The following is an 18,386-nucleotide window of genomic DNA, read 5'->3' on the forward strand; positions in this document are numbered from 1 at the left end:
AATAGTATGAGAAATACACATTTTAAAAATTTCCTAAGATATCACTTTCTGATTCTCAGATTATCAGAGAATAAATCATCTGATAGACCACAACATTGTAGATTTTATCAGAAATGTACATTTCTACAAATATGAAACATTTAAAATCTAATTAGCCTAACTAAATCTAAACATATATCACTAAGTTCCTTATTTAATGCCTACATATACTAAAACCTAAAACTGAGAAAGTTATTTGATATAAAAAATCTTCAAGGTACATTTATTTTTTTAAATACAGAACAGTATGCATGAATGTAGAATCTTGGAGAGAGCCACGTAGATACACCACGTGGCATGTACGCACGAAGATTTACTTACATATCCACACCGTATCCCAGGTAGTTTGGTTTAGACAGTGTTGGCCTTTGAGAGTCTGCCCTTTCATATCATCCAGTAGCCATTCAAAGGTAGACTGTATATAGATGCTTAATCATGTATGACAGGTTTAAGTTCCACTAAAATCATTAGTCAAACTGTCACAAGGGATCATCTATACTGACTAGATTGTGGGAACAATTTGGTCGGTCCTTTGTCAGTATTCAGACTCTCTATAGTCTTAATAGCTTCTTTACTCTCTATAGATCATTCAGAAGGTCAATACCTTAAAATAATTTCATCATTGTTTGGCAACCATCTGTTCCCTCAACCGGAAAACCCTCTTTACCTTTTCCAGGGTGTCATCACCTACCTTGGAATGGGATATATGGTCTTAGATATCCAGAGACAAACATGGAATGAATATACCCCATCCCTGATTAAATTGATAATGTACAGATTAGGTCTCTTATTCTCACAAGCAAGAAGAATGCTGGAAAAGCCACCAATGCTGGTCATGCTCACAGCCTCCAATGAGAAAGTGTCAGCTGCCATCTTGGTGAAAACTTTCTATCACAAAGGGACTATAAAGTTGACCCTAAAGAACATACACTTTAAGTAACACAGTTAAGGGATAGTAAATCTGGACAACATCTCATTGGAGTCTGTTTTTTGTTTTAGATTTTTGTGGTGGTGGGGTTTGAACTCAGGGCCTCATACTTTCTAGGCAGCCAGTCATCTAGACCTCCTCATTGGGTTCTGAATTTCTTTTTGGCTGCAGTTTGACTGGTATAAGAGGCAGTAGCAAAAATAGTTTGGTTCATGACCATTTTATGACAGTGTTCTGAGATCATCACACTCTGGAAGTCATTTCTGCTTAATTCTCTGAATAATCTAATATGTAAAAGTAATATACTTTCTTTTTCTTTTATTGACAAGATTCTCTTTCTTATTAAGTTTGGCAAATCTACAAAAAAAGAAAGTCTCACGCAAGGGATAGAATGAGAAATGGTCAGTTAATAAATGTTAGTTGTAAATTATTACAGACAATGAAACCTGGGTTGTAAAGGGATTATAAAAACCCAAGGTTCTACTATCTCATGAGTCCTTTCCCTCTCCATTGCAAAGATCAATTGAAGCTATTATCATCTGGGGCCTGGAATACTGCCAACATCCTTCTGTTCTTTCTACTGCCTGGTTCACCTTTCTTCATTCAGTTCTTAACACTGTATCAGAAAGCATCTCTCTGAAAACCAAATTTGATCATTTTACTACCTGCTCCATACCCCCAGCTTTTAGGATGACAGAAAACACTTTAGGTGACCCAAAATATCTACAGAGTTGGTACTCAGTAAATAAAGACTCAATGAATAATCAGTGGTTTGTAGCGAAGGAAAAGAAAAGAAAAAGTAAGTACAGTGGTGGGAAATAAATTCCTTTTTATTTGCATGTGTTTTCTGAACATAATCTCTATAAGAGATTTAGAGAGGGAAAGGAGACTGTCAAACCCTGAATCCATGCTTTTCTACCATTTTTCTTGCTCCAACCTTAAAAGGACGTGAGAATCGAGCAGGAATTCTTCCACAGAAACTTCCATGTGGTTAGGACTTGATAAATGTGTTAAGAGTTTTCACTGAGAGGAGACTGCTTTCACCTTGGAGACTCAGAAAAGATTATAGATGTTTCATGTGGATCTTGATTAAGTAGTAGGGTGGGTGGGAAGAGTCAAATCTACAGAGTCCTCCAGTGTGGGAATTTCAGAAAGGGGCACGTGCTCTTTTGTTATTCGGCTATAATGTACTAACATTGATTAGTAAGGTTGGAACCCTAGGCTTTGGAAGACCTGATTTGTGAGTAAAAGAAGCTGTAAGTTGAGGCTTCTCTACAAAGACTTTAGGCTCCAGTAAATTCTCTACAAAGCTTGAGCCTTGGTTTGCTTTGTCTCCCAGCCACCCTCCCTACCTGTAATTCATTCAGGCTCACTTTCTGCTCTTTCTCCATGCTCCTGTCTCCAACCATATGACTTTAGACTGCTGCCAGCTTCTTGCTCTCAGAGGACATAGATTTCCCAAACCCTTCCTCATCTTCCTCCATACTTTCTGAAGCCTACTTTGCTGCCTCTCCAGAAGGTTAGCAAACAGAAGAAAAAGCAGATTTTCAATGTTATTATGATTCTTCTACTTGTAGACATGGGACCTTGGGCAAAAGCCTTCACCTTCCCTCTGTAAAATGGAGATAATAATTCTTACCTTAGAGAGATGCCATGAGGGTAAAATGAAATGTTTAAGCATCTAGTTCTCTTAGTTGCTTTATGAAGGACTAGTTGCTTTTCTATATCAGACTCCAGGCCCAATCATAAACACTCCTTCTCCTCCCCACCTTCAATTAGAGTGGCTTAGTAAATTCTCCCCTGTGATCATTGTTGACTCTCCTGGTTTCTTGCTCAGAGGCCAAAAGACAGCATTTCACAGCAAGGCTTAAATGTTCCTTTTGAAACTTAAGCTAGACTCATCGGGGAGGTTAAAAGCTAAAGATTTGACCTGTTCTGGCATGTGAACTGATTGACATTAAAACTGCCTTGTGTAACAACTGGAGGGGAAAGAAGAATGTTATAATCAGTCTAAGCAGGGAGAAAAAGTAATTGCAAATTTATGGAGACGAAACAGGTGTGTGAAATGGTGTGCGACAGAGCTTCTACAGTCTTCCAGGACATAGCTCCTGGGTGGGAGCCCTCAATGCTGAAAAAGAATTAGGATTATCTTGGCAAGCATGTGTCATAGGAAGTGTAATATTTATTCAGCACACAGGTAGCCAATGGATGCACTGACAATTGTAATCCAGGCTTTCCGATTTGATTTTGACTGGAGTGTTACTTAGAAACTTAATCGCATAATGTCTAGTGGCATCAGGAACCCATGTGTGTCTGATTGAAGTCTGCACTCTGGCTAGTTTCAGGGTGTAGATAACTGAGGGTAGCAGCAGAAGAGCTGCTGAGAAGTCAAGAAGATTCCCAGGTCTTGGATTCTGAGATTCAAACTACAAGGCAGTTTTCTCTATATCCTGGAATAGAAAGGTTCCTGAACTCTGTATGTCTCATCATCCTTTGTTGCAACTGAGTGTGGATCTGTGCAAGCTAGGATGACACCATTCTCTGTTGCCAAAATTTGCTTAGTACCTTTGAATCTACACTATATCATGGCTTCACAGAATACAAGAAATGAAGAAATGGGTCCTATCATCTCATTTCAAAGGCAAAAAAAAAAAAAGGAGATCAAAGGGGGTGTAACTTATTAAAATCATAGAGAAAGCTCTAAGGAAAAATTTCATGAGCACAAAGGTCTCCTGATTCCCAAACTGTTACTTTTTAAATGATAGTTACTACAATATGGTAGACAGCAATGCTAACTTACTCATTTTTCTGCCATTGAAACAGTAGGACTATCTGTCTATTTTCTTTCCAAACATTAAGCTGAGTGTGTATTGTCATATTTTCATTTTCTAAATTTTGCCTACACTTTAAAGTTTTAGTCCTTTAACAGCTAGCTGGTACCAAGTTCTTTACAGTTTCACTTTAATAAAGTTAGCAAGAAATTAAGGACATGTGAGGGCTTTGATATTTATTGGAGAAATAAATGGGACTCTGTCATGGGCAGGCCTTCATTCAGAAAATGGTTAAGAACAGGTCCAAAATATGACTAAAGTCCCAGCACAATAAAATATTTATGAACAAATCAATTTTAATTATTTTTCAAGTAATTGGAATCCAAAGACTTTGGATAAATCCTTGATCTTTATTTCCAGGCTATATTCAAAGTTTCAAAAATGGAGGGGCTCTTCTGGGTCCATTCAAATGGGCAGACAATTGTTCCTAATTATTCTTAGGTCAGATAACTCCTTCATTTTACATTCATCAAGATTCTTCTTACTTGCCTGGGCTTATCTTTACTCAAATTACTTTTTAGAACGGCCAAAGAAAAATCATCAGATGTGAAAATGCTTAGGGATAAAGATTAAGATATTAAAATCCTCAGAGATAAGTAGAAAGCTTGGAGGCAGGGTGAGGAGAATAGGGACAGCGGCATTACATTGTTCTCCTTCACCCTTGAGTCCTGCACATTAACCTTACACCTGCCACTGTTTATCCATTTACTTATGATCTACTGACCTTGCTATTATATCTCTATCTAAGAAGAAACCATAAACAGACAAGGGGAAATGGCGAATTTCCCACACTCATGTCCATAAAGGTTCCCAAGGAAGAATATTTCCAAATAGCACACACCTGCCTTTGGTGTGAATTCAATATAGAAGCTATTTTAACACCATTGTTTGGCTACTGCTCTGCTCCTTGTTCAACTGATTTCACAAGTCAGCTTTTGAGACAGATATTCATACATATTTCAAGCCCATTGGAGATGAGATAAGAATCCCATTCTCTGAGCAGTCTGTATTATCATGCTCTCCAGCTACTTTATTGCCTTACCCAGTATTACCTGAGAAGTCAGGAATAGAGAGAACAGCCAAGTTTCCTAGGCAGGCTAGTTTCAATTGGCATGATAATCAAGTTTCTTTAGTTTTAATCCTCACAAAAAAGTAACCTGATGTTAGCCAATCTATTATTTTTATGTTGTTCTCTGTCCCTATGCCTGATTTAGAAGGAAAGGAATATTGAAATGAACTTTGTCTTTTGTTTCTGCTTTTTTATTTTTAGCTCTTTTCTGCCATAAAATCAGTCTCATTCTGCTCAGCTCATTAGAACATTTATTCTATTTTATAGAATGAAGTGTTGCCTAATTCTAGAAAAATAAAGCCAATTAAAAAATTTTAAACTCAATTGTTGTAATTCTGTTCTTTGATAGAATAAATATGCCTTGTGTCTTTTTTGCTGTTCACCAAGTGGTAAGTGATCACTTCCTGAATGAACACTTGATATGTGTCACAATTCCCCATTTGCTTAATTGAGGCTACTGTAACAGAACTCAATAATTTTCTGTTATATCATTGATAACTTCTGATTATAATATCACTTTCTGTTTGATTCTTTTTCCTGAGGTTTTCCATATCTTTGGCCAACTCCTCTTTTATATTTTTTGTTTTCATCTTTAATTCATTTATCTCTCTTTTTATAGTGTCCTTTGTTTCACTTTGATGTTTTAGTCATCTCTGAGTTTATTTATTTGTTTCTGTGTCTTCTCATGTTCTTTATTTTTGGTGTCTTGAAATTTCTTGAGTGCATCTTGTACATTTTGGTTAACCATATCTTGTATTCTCTCTATAAATTTCTCAGTGATTTCTTGCAAGATTTCTTCTTTTGGGGTGTTTTTTTTTGGGTATTGCTGGGTTCCTTAGTGACATTTATCATTGTTTTGTTGGGGTCAGGAACTGGGTATCCATTTTCTTCATTTCCCACTGAATCCTGTATTGAATTATTTATTTTTATTTGAGAAGAGTGGTTTCCATCCCTTCTTCTTTGACTGAACTACTCTATATGCTCTTCCTGTACATTCCCATCCATGGCATGACTTTTGCTCTCATGACATGATTCTAAGTCATTACCTCCAGCCAAAACCTTGGTCTTCATCTCCATGTATATGTATCAAGTTTCCTACGGTAGATCTCTGCCTAAAGGAACCAAAGCTACCTCAGAACTAACATGTGGAAAGCTGAACCCACAACCTCTTACCATCTTCTTACTCCTCTCCAACACACACACACAAACACACACACACACACACACACACACACACACACACAACTGTGGTGTGTCTTTTGTGGTGTGTGTCACCATATCCATCAAAGTTTAAAAGCGAGAAATCAGAAAACTTGCTTAGCCTCCTTCTCTCTTTCAAAATCCCTTGAAACCCTTTCTCTCAGAGACCCCAAATTTGCCAAATTCCACCCAAAGCAGAGCTTGAAATTGTAAAGTTTTACTTCTCCTTAAGTTGAATGCTTTTTTTAGACATATGCTCCCACAAATGAATTCCATTTCCTTAACCAAAGAACTTCCCTTCATTTCTGTTTGCTTTCCACTCCCCAAGAGTTCTCCAGGGAACTTATCCTGTTAAGATTGAACCCAAATGTCATTTTCTCAATGACATTTCCCATGTTTCTTGCTCATATTTCTCCTGCAGCACTCCACCCATTGTGCTGTGATCACTCATTTTATTTTCCTCATTTTGCATGCATTGTAGGAGGTAGAACATACTTTTTCTTTCTTTTCTATTTCATTTCCAGCACTTCACATGTTTGTTGTAGGTGTTCAGTAAATATTTATTGTTAGGCAAATGAATAAATTATGTAAGGTGAGAACAAAGCCCTGGAAAAGACAAGTCTAGTGAGCACCAGTAGGGCAGAGAGTAGGGGAACCATCTTCCTGGATGGCAGCTCTCAAAGACTAAGGGTCAGAATTAGGAGGGCAGTAATAAACCTCAAGGGATGAATCAGTTCCTCAGTCCTCAAAGATAAAGTAGGGCAGCCCTGCTTGAGTAAAAAGTGCCTCTGTGATTCCAGCAAAATATGGACTAAAATACTATAACCAATAGGCAATAATTAATACTTTGCATCAAATATGTATTGAATCTACCATGAATGGATGGCTTGAAGACAAGCAAGCCTTTTCTTGAGGGCATATGGATGAAAAGTTAAGTGACAGATTCCTAGTGGCCTCATTCCCCTTAATATACCATCATACTAACATATATGAATTCATATAAATCTCTATTTTTAATTTTGTTGCTTAATTATCCTCAAGTACAATAGGTAATTCTTTCAAGTTTCAAAGCTGTGGTTTGCAAAGGGTGCTTACTAATTCTATTATTTTGAGATTCAGTGAATTGGGTGTACTGGTCACTATTCACCTCATCTATATAATTATGATTTTTGTGTGGCCCTTCCAATTAAATATTGGGCCCAATAGTTTCTCAATTTCATACCTAAATACCTTCCTAATTCTTGAATGGTTACAGGCTTCCTTTCCCCAAGTAATTTTTCTTTATTAGTTAGAACCAGATCTGTAATACTAGCATCAGGTTAGTTAGTATTACTTTAAAACAAAATTAGAGTAAAAAAATCTTACATATAAAAGATAGAGGTCATTCATTTAGTTCCTACTTATTCATTAATTATCTTTGCAAAATTTTTTTGTTTTCTGCTTTTGCTTAAGTTAAGGGTGCATGTGTTCTTATTTTTTTATTTTTATACTTTAAGAAATAGTTAAAGGTGCTGCAATTTTGGGAGGAAAATATGAGTAGAAAGGAAAAGGACGTTTCTAAAGGATTTAAAAGTAGGGTTCTTGACTTTATTATTTAACTCATTTGTACTTTCTGCAAAGAACAGTGCAAAAGTTGCAGAATCAGACATGGGCCCTTCCCTCATAAAAACACATTAATAAACATACACATAATTGTATAACTACTGATTATTTAAAAAATAATAAAAGAATAAAGCACTAAGTCAAAGATTTACGTGTGTGTCCTGACCTACTTGAAATAGGGTAGTCCAGGAAAACCACAGGAAAAGACACTGGGCTGGGAAAAAAAATCCTGTCACTTTGGGGGCTATCGCCCACCAGGGGGTCTATCCAAGTGATAGGAAGAGTTTGAATGCAGTTGACACATCATGACTAAAGAAGGAAGAGGCATGAGATTATATAAAATTACAAAGGTTTGCCAAAGGGCACAAATGCCTCCTAGTCATGGAAAGGAGTTTAACTTTGATTCTAAGTGCAATGAAAATGTAATGAGGGATTTAAACATGAGAATGGCATGACTAAGTTTATGTTTTAAAACATCTGTCCAGATGCTTCATATACTCATGTGTAAATAAGATAAAAAGAGAAAAGAGCAGTGAAAAGTCTACCTACCCCAAAAAGTAAAAAAAAAAGAAATTATGTCTTTAAAGCATTAAGAACAACAAATGGAAAGCATATGAATATTTATTGTTGTGATTATTATTATGATTATTATTACTCTTATTTGGAGCTACTTTTAGGAATGATGCTTGGAAGACAGTGAGAGAGATTAATTTGTTTAGTGTATTATAATTGGTCTTGAAAGTTTGATAGAAGTGTATTATGGGGTATTGCTGTAGGAAGCACTACTGAGTATGACAGCAGGTGATGTTTATTGAGTGTTGACAGAAAATGAAGCCATTGATTTTTTTTTAAAAAATCCAGTGATTAACTGGGCTAGGGACCAATGGTGAGTGCCTTATTGTCTTTTCCCTCCTCTCTCTTTTTTCAAGAAACTTCTTTAGTGTTTTTAAGCCACAAGGCCTGATTCTCTAAAAATAATGCAAAGATTACAAGTATGGTGCTACTTTTCTAGTGGTGTTAGAATCATCCTTTTCAAGAACATTTGTAACCTAATTTTCTTAGCTACAAATATACAGGCTGAGAGGAGAAAAAGAAGCACTATGACTCCTCAGAGTTATGAGATAGTGTGTTGAAAATGCCCTGGGCTGAGCATGGGAGTGAAATACTGTCCAGTTCAACAGCTATCATTTACTCACCATGAAATGCTGGGCAAATTGCTTAACCTTCCGAGGCCCTATTTCCTCATAGTAAAAGGAGAATAGGAATCTCTACCCTGCCTGGCTAGAGAAATGAAGAATAAATAAAATAATGTGTTTAAAAGCATGTGGTGAACTATAAAATGTACTTGCTATCATTCTTTTGCCATGTTTACAATCATTACAAAACAACAGATGGGACTCTTGATTCAGTTGCTTACATAGAAGGAGTTGTGCGGCTCATAGTTATGGGGCTGCAAGATTCCTGAGGTAAATTTATCAGGAGGCCATGTTCTGAGTACATGTGTAACTGATGTTGCCAGGCTGAAGATCTTCAAACACGTATTTCATGACTTATTAAGCTCTTTACACCTCAATCCAGCTTTGGGATATGATATTATTGTTTGTATTTTATTATAATATGTCCAGTTTAACTAACCAGAGTAATTAAAAAAAACAAAAACAGTACAAGGTCACACAGCCACTATACAGCAGAACCTGATTTAAAAGCTTGATCTGCTGTGTTCAAAAAGCAATAAAATTCTGTTAACAGGGAGTCTATGACACAGTTTCTGGGAAAAAAAAAAAAAAAAAAGAATCCTTAAATTGACCAAACTTGATTAGGAAACCAAAGGCACATTTTTGTTCTCTGGGATGTGTCAAAAGGCATCTGATGCAATTTTGCAGTTTTGAACAATTGGGTGTAAAAATCACTGGTAAAAACCACACTGCAGATGGCAATTAATTACCACACAGGCCCTGCTCCATTACACAGTGAAGATTGAAAAAGGTACTGCGACAAGACTGTACCAGGGAATGACAACATCCAGGGGAACCTGCCCTCTGCTGGTCAACTCAGTGTCCTGTCCTTGTTAAACAGGGACATTTTTCAAAGATGTAAATGAGGTATTTTGAGCACTTTTATATTTATGATTTTATTACTCTGAGATGGTTGGGAGTTTTAATTTTGTGGTTAGCACACCTGCTGTTTCTTTATTTAAATCTTAGTTCTGATTAATCAAAAATGTACTTTGCAGTCAGGTCACATAGATTCTATAAAACAGGATGCACTAGTTCACCCTGGATTTGGTGTGAGATTTATCTTTTAACGATGTGAACTGATTTATATGTGTGCTGACAAGTGTGGCAGTGAATTAAAATATGATAGCGAGTGGGAAAGTTCACGGCTTTCAGAATGTGATCATAAATAAGGGATTTCATAACCAAGTTGCTCTGTTTAATATCCACGTTACTCCTCATCTGTGGGCATATTGGGGTCACTCCAATGGTGGCAACCCTGGTAAACTACTGTTGAGTTTGCATAGCCTCATAAAATTGGCATTGCAAATTCACAATTCAGTAGGCTGCCACAGTATTTTATACACACTGCACTGGAGAATGTGCATCCTTTGAAGCAATTGAAATGATGATTATTCTTCCATCAATATCTGGATTTTAGTACACCACCAATGGCAAAGAGAACTGACTTTGGATTCTCTCCTATAGCTCTTTCAAGCAGGGACAGAACCTCAATATAAAATCTGGAAATCTGAAATTATATATTAATTATATATAATTATATAATAATTATATAATATATATTACATGTATACATCATATACATATACATACATAATATGTTGATTCTAGTTTACCATAAAACATTTTTAAAACCATGTGGAAAGTATATCCTCTTAGAGATATGACACACCAATTCAATACCCAAGCATTTTGGGGCAACTTCTATTATTCCATTTCCCCCCAACAGAAACCAATAATATTATTTCAGGCATACAGATATGAAATATAATTTAATAGCTAGAACTATGAAACAGATGAGACAGCCCAAATCATAAGAGTTATGCTATTTGAATGTAAGAATTTCCTTGGGAGATAACCTTCATTACCAAGGTATAAGGAGGCTTTCTTCTTAGGGAAGGGACTTCCATAATTACAGAAAAAAATCAAGGCAGAGGAGATGAAGGCAAAGGAGACAAGCATTGCTCTGGAACTACATTTCTGTCTGTCAGGATCATTGGGAGAGCTTCTCGCCTTTGAGCAAATGGCTTGGCATTCTGGAAAAGTCAAAACTATAGACAGGGTAAAAAGAGTGGTTGACAGGAGTTGAGTGGGGGTCTGGAAATGAAAGAAGGCAGCACAAGGGACTTTTAAGGCAGTGAAACTACCCTGTATGATGCTATTATTAGGGCATACATGGCATTACATATTTGGCCAAATATACAAAATTGTACAGCACAAAAACTGACCCCAAATGTAAATGGATTATGGTTAATAATAATGTATCATTATTGGTTCAACAATTGCAACAAATGTTATCAGTCATGTTCAATTTTAATAATATGGGGAACTTGCAGTGGCATTAGGAAAGGGAGTGTGAGGGAGGACTTATATGGGAACTCAGACTTTTTTACTCAATTTTTGTATCAACCTAAACCTGCTCTAATAATAAAGTATTTAAAACAGAAATTATATTATCACAGGTGATCTTCTGAATATCTCTGGTAAATAAGTTTTATTCATATTATTATACTTGACAACACTGAAATGAAGCTCAAATATTAGACAGTAATAGAAGAAAGCAGTGAACTGCTGACATACTAAAGTACCCATTTGAGCTATTACATCTCAGACAGGGTTATCCAGTAATTGATAAAAGCCTAGTGGTAAATGGACAAGCATGTACCCAGACGTGAGAGTGGTTCTGTCTAATGCAGTAGCTGCTGGCCACATCTTTATGGCCTGCCAAATATGGTATCAGCATGCAGAGGTTAGAGAGGTCTCTTAGGGACATAGTTGGGAGGAAGAAACTAAGAGACAAGAGCCTAGATAAAAGACACTAGCTACAAAGTTTTGAAGATTAAGGGTATTTGTATTTTTCCTATTATGATATTTCTGTTGCCCTACTAATTGCAGTGTTTCTCAGGTCTGAAAATAACGTGAATTACAATATTGTACAGGATTTGTTAAAGATACACATTCCTGGATCCCAAATGAAGACTGATGGAGTCTTATTCTCTGTAGGCAGAGTCCAGTAATCCACATTCTTATTAAGTTCCTTGGGTGATTATTACATACAAGGTCTTAATTTTCACCATTTGCCTGGGGGAAAACAGTATTAAATATCAAGTGTATATTTATCTGTTTTCAAAGTCATTTTGGTGAGGGGAAGGGTGACCAGGCCACTAATTATAGTAGATTATGGAGGAGTTAATCAAAAGAGAAAATTTTAGGTCTTTAGGATCTGCTATAATAAGAGAACATTCCATTGTGTGGTTGTGGGGATGTGTGGAGATACATAAAACAAAGATGTGAAACTGGGGGTAAGAGCTTTTTGGAGCAATATAATGATACACAGTACAATAATGAATCTAATCATGGATGGAATATCCATTAACATAGTAATAAACATGGAATATATTCTACCAAATTACCCAAGAGCATTTCTTTGTGTATTTTTTCATGCTGACTTCTAAGATCATCATAATATAGAACAAAAAAAAAAAAAGGAAGAGGTTGTGTTTTAATTACTACTGTACCTCTTCAAGTTAAGTAACATGGTCCAATCATTTGACATCACTTCCTCAAATGTCAGCTTCCTCAAATGTAAAATGGACGTGGGATGAACTTCCCTTCCTCATGGGTTAGACTGTTGTCATGCTTACCATAGGTAACCAGTGAAATATGATATGAGAAACGTAAGTGATGCCTGAATATAACCTCTCATGATATTATCAGTGTGAAAATGATGACTAGGGTTGGGAAATGGCAGACAGCAGCAAAATTTGAAAAAGGGTAGAGAGTAATTTCCAGCATTTTCTCCATCTTTCCATACTAGCATCCTGAGTGTTGTTGATGACTTCTTACTTAATAGCCATATTAGAGGGAATCAAATTATGTCTCTAATTGCATCAGACGTAATAACAAAATCAAATCATCTGCCTCCATTCCTAATTACCATTTGTTTCTAAAGCATCACAATGCCTTTGGTACAGTGGGATAAATGAAGCCTAGCTTTTCAACCACTCTGCCTATGCGTCTGGAGCTTTCTAAGAAGACTTAAATAGAAAGCATCCATTCAGCACTTCTCGGTGACAAAAATGTGGATTTCATCTAAATGGTCCGTGAAGCTGTTTCCACATAAAAGGCTCTCTTGTGTAGAATCTTTATTAGAGGAAACATTACGGAACCATTTACACAGCAATTATTTATAGTCAGGTATAAATGATAACCTGCTGTCTATCTTAGAGAACTAGTATAAATTTCATTTTATTCTCCAAACAACCCTCTAATGTCATCCCACTTCTTCAACATGAATTTTGCCTAGAAGAAAACAATGTCTCAAAACCTTGTGTAGAAAAACATGGAGACCACAGCTTTTTTGAAGAAGAAAACAAAACTTCCCAGAGAGAAGTGTGTTAGAATTTCCATGTAGGACCTTGTTGATTGTGGATCAGATCGCATTGTAAAATACTTCACACATGCTCTGGCATTCATCCTTCCTGACGTTTATGTCAGATGCTGGGGATTTTCCATAGTTCCCATTTCTCCGGGATGGAGCATGTCCTCAGAATCATCCTTAAAACTGTACTCTACACAGAGTTGTTAAAAATCCACCAGAGTCAGCATAAGGGTGAACTTTTATTTTTTACCATTTCAGGTTGTGGAAATTTTACAAACTACAAAATCAGGCAAATCTCTTAAAACTGTGACTTTAAACAACTATGTATAACTCATTTCTAACATGTGATAACAATACCAACAATGTAAGACTTTTTGAAGAATTGATGAGTGAGTGCATACACAGACCCAAATACACAGAAGTATCTCCACAGTCAGATTCACAGACATTCAACCAAGAGTAATAGGAGAACTCAGATACTATTAATGCTAGTCCCAATAGATGGTCTCAACAGAATCATCTGCTGCCAGAGTCAGTGGCCTAACATGTCCTGTAAAAGTTCTCAACATACACAATAAAATCAGCCCCTGGTATCAGTAACTGACAGTTGCCAAAAACACTCAAAGATTTTAAGATATTACTCATTCTACTTAAAGATAAATAGACAATATCATTTTTAATGAATGTTTCCTTGGCAAATGACTAAACTGCTAGAGCTAAAATAAAAGCAAAAAATAACATAATAAATAAAAAAAAACCCTAAGATTTGCAGAAGATTCAATTATACAACACTGGGAGAAAATGAAACAAATCTAGAATGTGGGAGATTCAACAAGAAAACTGGTTGAAAGCTTCAAATAGTCAATGTTGTGAGACAAGAAAAAAGGTGTAGAAATTGTTCTGAATCAAAAGAGATTAAGGACATACAGCTCTAAAGTATGTGTAAACTTTGAATCTCAATTCAAAACTATTCTATAAAAATATATTTTGGGAGTCATTGGCAAAATTTGAATATGAACTTGTAACTAATTCTTAATTTTCTTGGGTAGAAATTGGCATCATCTATTTTGTGAAGCTGAATATGCTACATATAGAGGTGAAATGTCAATTTGCCTGAAGTATCTTCTCAAATTATTCATCAGAAATCCATATAAACAACTCATAGAATAACAAAGCAATGGAACACACAAAAGTACTACATTTTTATTAATAGGATAGCAAACAAATGAAAAGGTTAATAATGGTTGACTGCAAGTGGTAGTTACATGGATGTTTTTGTTCATTATTCTTTAAACTCTATATGTTTGAAATTTCCCATAATAATGAATTGAAAAAAAAAAACCCAGTTGTAATCTTGCTTTATTTCTTATGTACATGGTGTGGGCTGGTGATGTCACCATTTTGTACCTGAAATTCATTATGTGTTAATGGAAATAATAATAATGTCTTGCTCAGACAACTACTATCACTGCCAGTGATCTAATACATGCATAATTTTTAGAAGAACTCCATGCAGTGAGTGCTCCAGAAGGATTGGCACTTAGTACAACAGAGATCAGTAGTTGGATGTGCTGATTCAAAGATGAAAAGTCAAGAGCTTCATGAACACCTCGTTCCCCTTCCTCTCTAGCCTGTATACCCTAAACCTGAGGTAGTTATGACCTCCACCACAAGCCAGTTAAAACCTTCATAATTCTCAGTATTATCCCAGTTAGACTCAATTCCAGCCATGCTATACGAAGCATTTTCTCCTATGCTTACAGGGTGTGATCATTCAGTAGATAGGCAACCATTCACCCAGCCCAGAATATTCCATCCACCTCTTTATGTATCCTGCTTGCTTTTGATCACTGGAGTTTTTCATTTTATTGAAAATTCAACTGAGTTTAAAAATGTTGTTATAGTTTTTACAGTTTTTTTTTACCATGTTTGTAAAGGAAAGCATTTTCCAGATATCTTGTCTGCCATATTATCAGAAATGAAAACTAGTGAAAATGAAATGGCAGGAAACTTTTTCTATATCTCATTACTTAGGTCTGAAAGATAAAAACTGAGATTCATTTTGTATGTAACCAAATACATATCAGGTCCCCAAATGAGATAAACCAAAGAGCTTTTGCTCCCAATAGAATATGAACATTTAAGAAAAATGTCACAGGCACTGGGAAAATATCTATTAATTTAAAAGAAGTCTTGAGATAAAGATTGAAGGATTATCAGATTATAAAGCACAGACAGGGTCTTGAGAATGAATAAAATTATCATGGAAAAATCATCCTGAGTAGACAGGGAAGAAAATGTGATAAGGTCAGAAAATTCTGCTTAAGTGGCAAGAAAAGCAGCTACTGCAGAGGCAATGAAGGAATTATATACAGTAATCCCTCAGTATCCATGGGGAATTTGTTCGAGAATCCCCTGTAGATGCCAAAATCTGGGGATGTTCAAGTCCCTTATATAACCTACACACATCATACTGTATACTTGAAATCACCTCTAAATTACTTATGATACCTAATATGACTGGGTATTATACAAATAGTTGTTATATTATATTATTTAGGAAATAAAAAGAAGGAAAGAAGTCTTTATGTGTTCGGTACATTTGCAATTAAAAAATTTTTTTGATCTACAGTTAAGTCTATGGATATGTAACACATGGTTAAGGAGGGCTGACTGTATGACTGTATGTATATATGCGCACATAGTAGATACACATACAAATAGACACATATACATCTATGCATACACATGGATACACTCATGTATGTGCATGTGTTCACAAAAGTAAATATTTATATGAAACAGTAATTTGAATTTTTAAAGCTAAAAGAGAAATGTGTTTTGTGGAGGAGGGAGACTTCAAAATTTGCAGACAATAAGGACTGTATAACTAAGATAAAAGTTGGAAAGCAGTCATTGAATTTAATCAATAAGGATTAATAAGATAATTGATAAGAGGAACTTTAGCAGAGTGACAGGCAGAATGGAGAATGTAATGTACTGATGTAAGTATAAATACGTTATAGGAATTGTGGAGTTTACCTATTCTTTCCTATAGTCCAGAAATATGTATACAATCTTGCTGTATTTCACCTTTGGATTTCACATAAAGCATCTCAAAAATCATTGTATCCCAGTACTAGTAGAGTGGCTCAAGTGGTAAGAGTATCAACCTAGAAAGCCTAAGGCCTGAGTTTAAACCCCAGTACTGCCAAAAAACAATCAGTATATCCCAAGCTGAATTTACTCTGTATCTGTTTCTCTCCTACTCTCCCTCCAAATTGCCCTCCTCTAATAATGCAGATATGTTAATAATATCACTACTGTGCATTCTGTTTTCATATCAAACTGCTCAATTGAAGATGAGAGTATATGTGAGACTTTGACAGCCTCTAAAGCTGTCAATGGATGGTTGTTCCATTTTCTAGTTAGAACAAGCCCTCAGTTTCTGAGGATGAAACAACTAGTGGAGGCAGAAAGAAGAGATAAAATCATTTTTGCCATATTTTTCAAGCCACATACAGCTTGTGGAAGGCATTGGTTACAATCTCAGTCTCATAGCTTGTAAGAAGCAATACTCATCCCCAGATTCAGGGTAATGTTTGGACCGTACATTTGGGGGTTGTTTTATTTTTACCTTTGATGCTTCATAAATTTTGAAGAAGAGTAAATATCTGGAAACAATTAGCCAAATGTCATTTTACACCAGAAGCCATCTCTCTGATTTATTTCTTTTCCCCAAATTGTGTGTGTGTGTGTGTGTGTGTGTATGTGTGTGTGTGTGTGTGTGCACGCGTGTATTCACATGAATGAATTAGGATATTGACTGGGATCATACGTACCATAATTTAATATTAGAATATGTGGCTATTGACATGGACTGATGATGTCATTGAAGATAGTATCAATAGTTTAGGTATGATGTGATTTTTAAAAATGGTAAAAGTCAGGAATCTTTTGCACAAAGGGGAACCAAGTACAGTGCAGTCTGAAAAGGTAAACAGCTTGTAAGGCCCACCATCCTCTAGGGAACGAACAGCTGTGATGGACACCCCTCCTGTAGAGTGTGAATTCGTCCACCGTTTCCCTGCTGTCCATGGAACTTCCTGACTGTCCCAGCACTTGGCATTTGAGTTCCTGCCTCTCTGCTCAGCTTGTGTGAGAAAGAGGCTTGCAGTAATCCCACTCATCTGTTCCCTGGGAGATGGATAGGAGGGCCAATTTTCTAGGGGCCCTCTCACCAATGCAAGCCCCAATTCTTGAGAAACCCTTTCCTAGTCAAATACTGTCTAATTTAAAATATGCCATCTTCCTCTTCAGAACAGATCTTCACATTTTTTCATGTCTTCTTTCAATTATCTCCTTAAGGTAAAGGTTTGTTTCTGCCTCCTCAAGGCTCTCTGTGTATTTCTCACTACAGTTATAACTAGAAATTTATGACTTTGCAGCAAATTCAAAGAAGTATTTTGTTTTCTATATATCTTGAAATGGATACTAATTTTGTTTATAAATGCTTATCAAATAAAAACAACCCCTTTCCTCTCATTATGATACTGTGAAACTAATTAACAACTTGCTGTTCTCCTCAAAGACCTTCACCATAACTGCTTTCGCTGTATCTCTCCCCAGAATTGGAAGTAAGGCAAAAAATGGAATAAGCAGGAAAAATTGTACTGTTTGTTTTCCAAAATTAAACTGTTTCCAGTTTTAAAGGGAATTCAGATGATTTAATAATTTGGTGGGAAAGGCGTTGAGGAATATAAGAACAAAAGAATTTAGAAAGGCAAAAGCTGGGGTGGTATTAGAAACATTTATATGTGTGTTTCTTTTCTCAGAAACTAAATTGTCTCTAATATATTTTTAATGTTGAGGCACATTGATTTTTTATAAGGGATATCCAAATATTTGGAAGAATTTTAAATGCTATGCACTTCTTTTTACAGTAATCGCACCTTTTCAACTCTACACAAAAGTTTGATTCTAGGAATACTTTGGAAGTATACCTAAGCCCAAGATAAAAACCTTATTGAAATGAAAAATTTGTGAAATCTAAAGTGTACTTTACAAAGTCATCTTATAACTTTAGATAGATGATGATGAT

Source organism: Castor canadensis, chromosome 7 (genome assembly GCF_047511655.1).
Source record: "Castor canadensis chromosome 7, mCasCan1.hap1v2, whole genome shotgun sequence".
Classification (NCBI taxonomy): domain Eukaryota; kingdom Metazoa; phylum Chordata; class Mammalia; order Rodentia; family Castoridae; genus Castor; species Castor canadensis.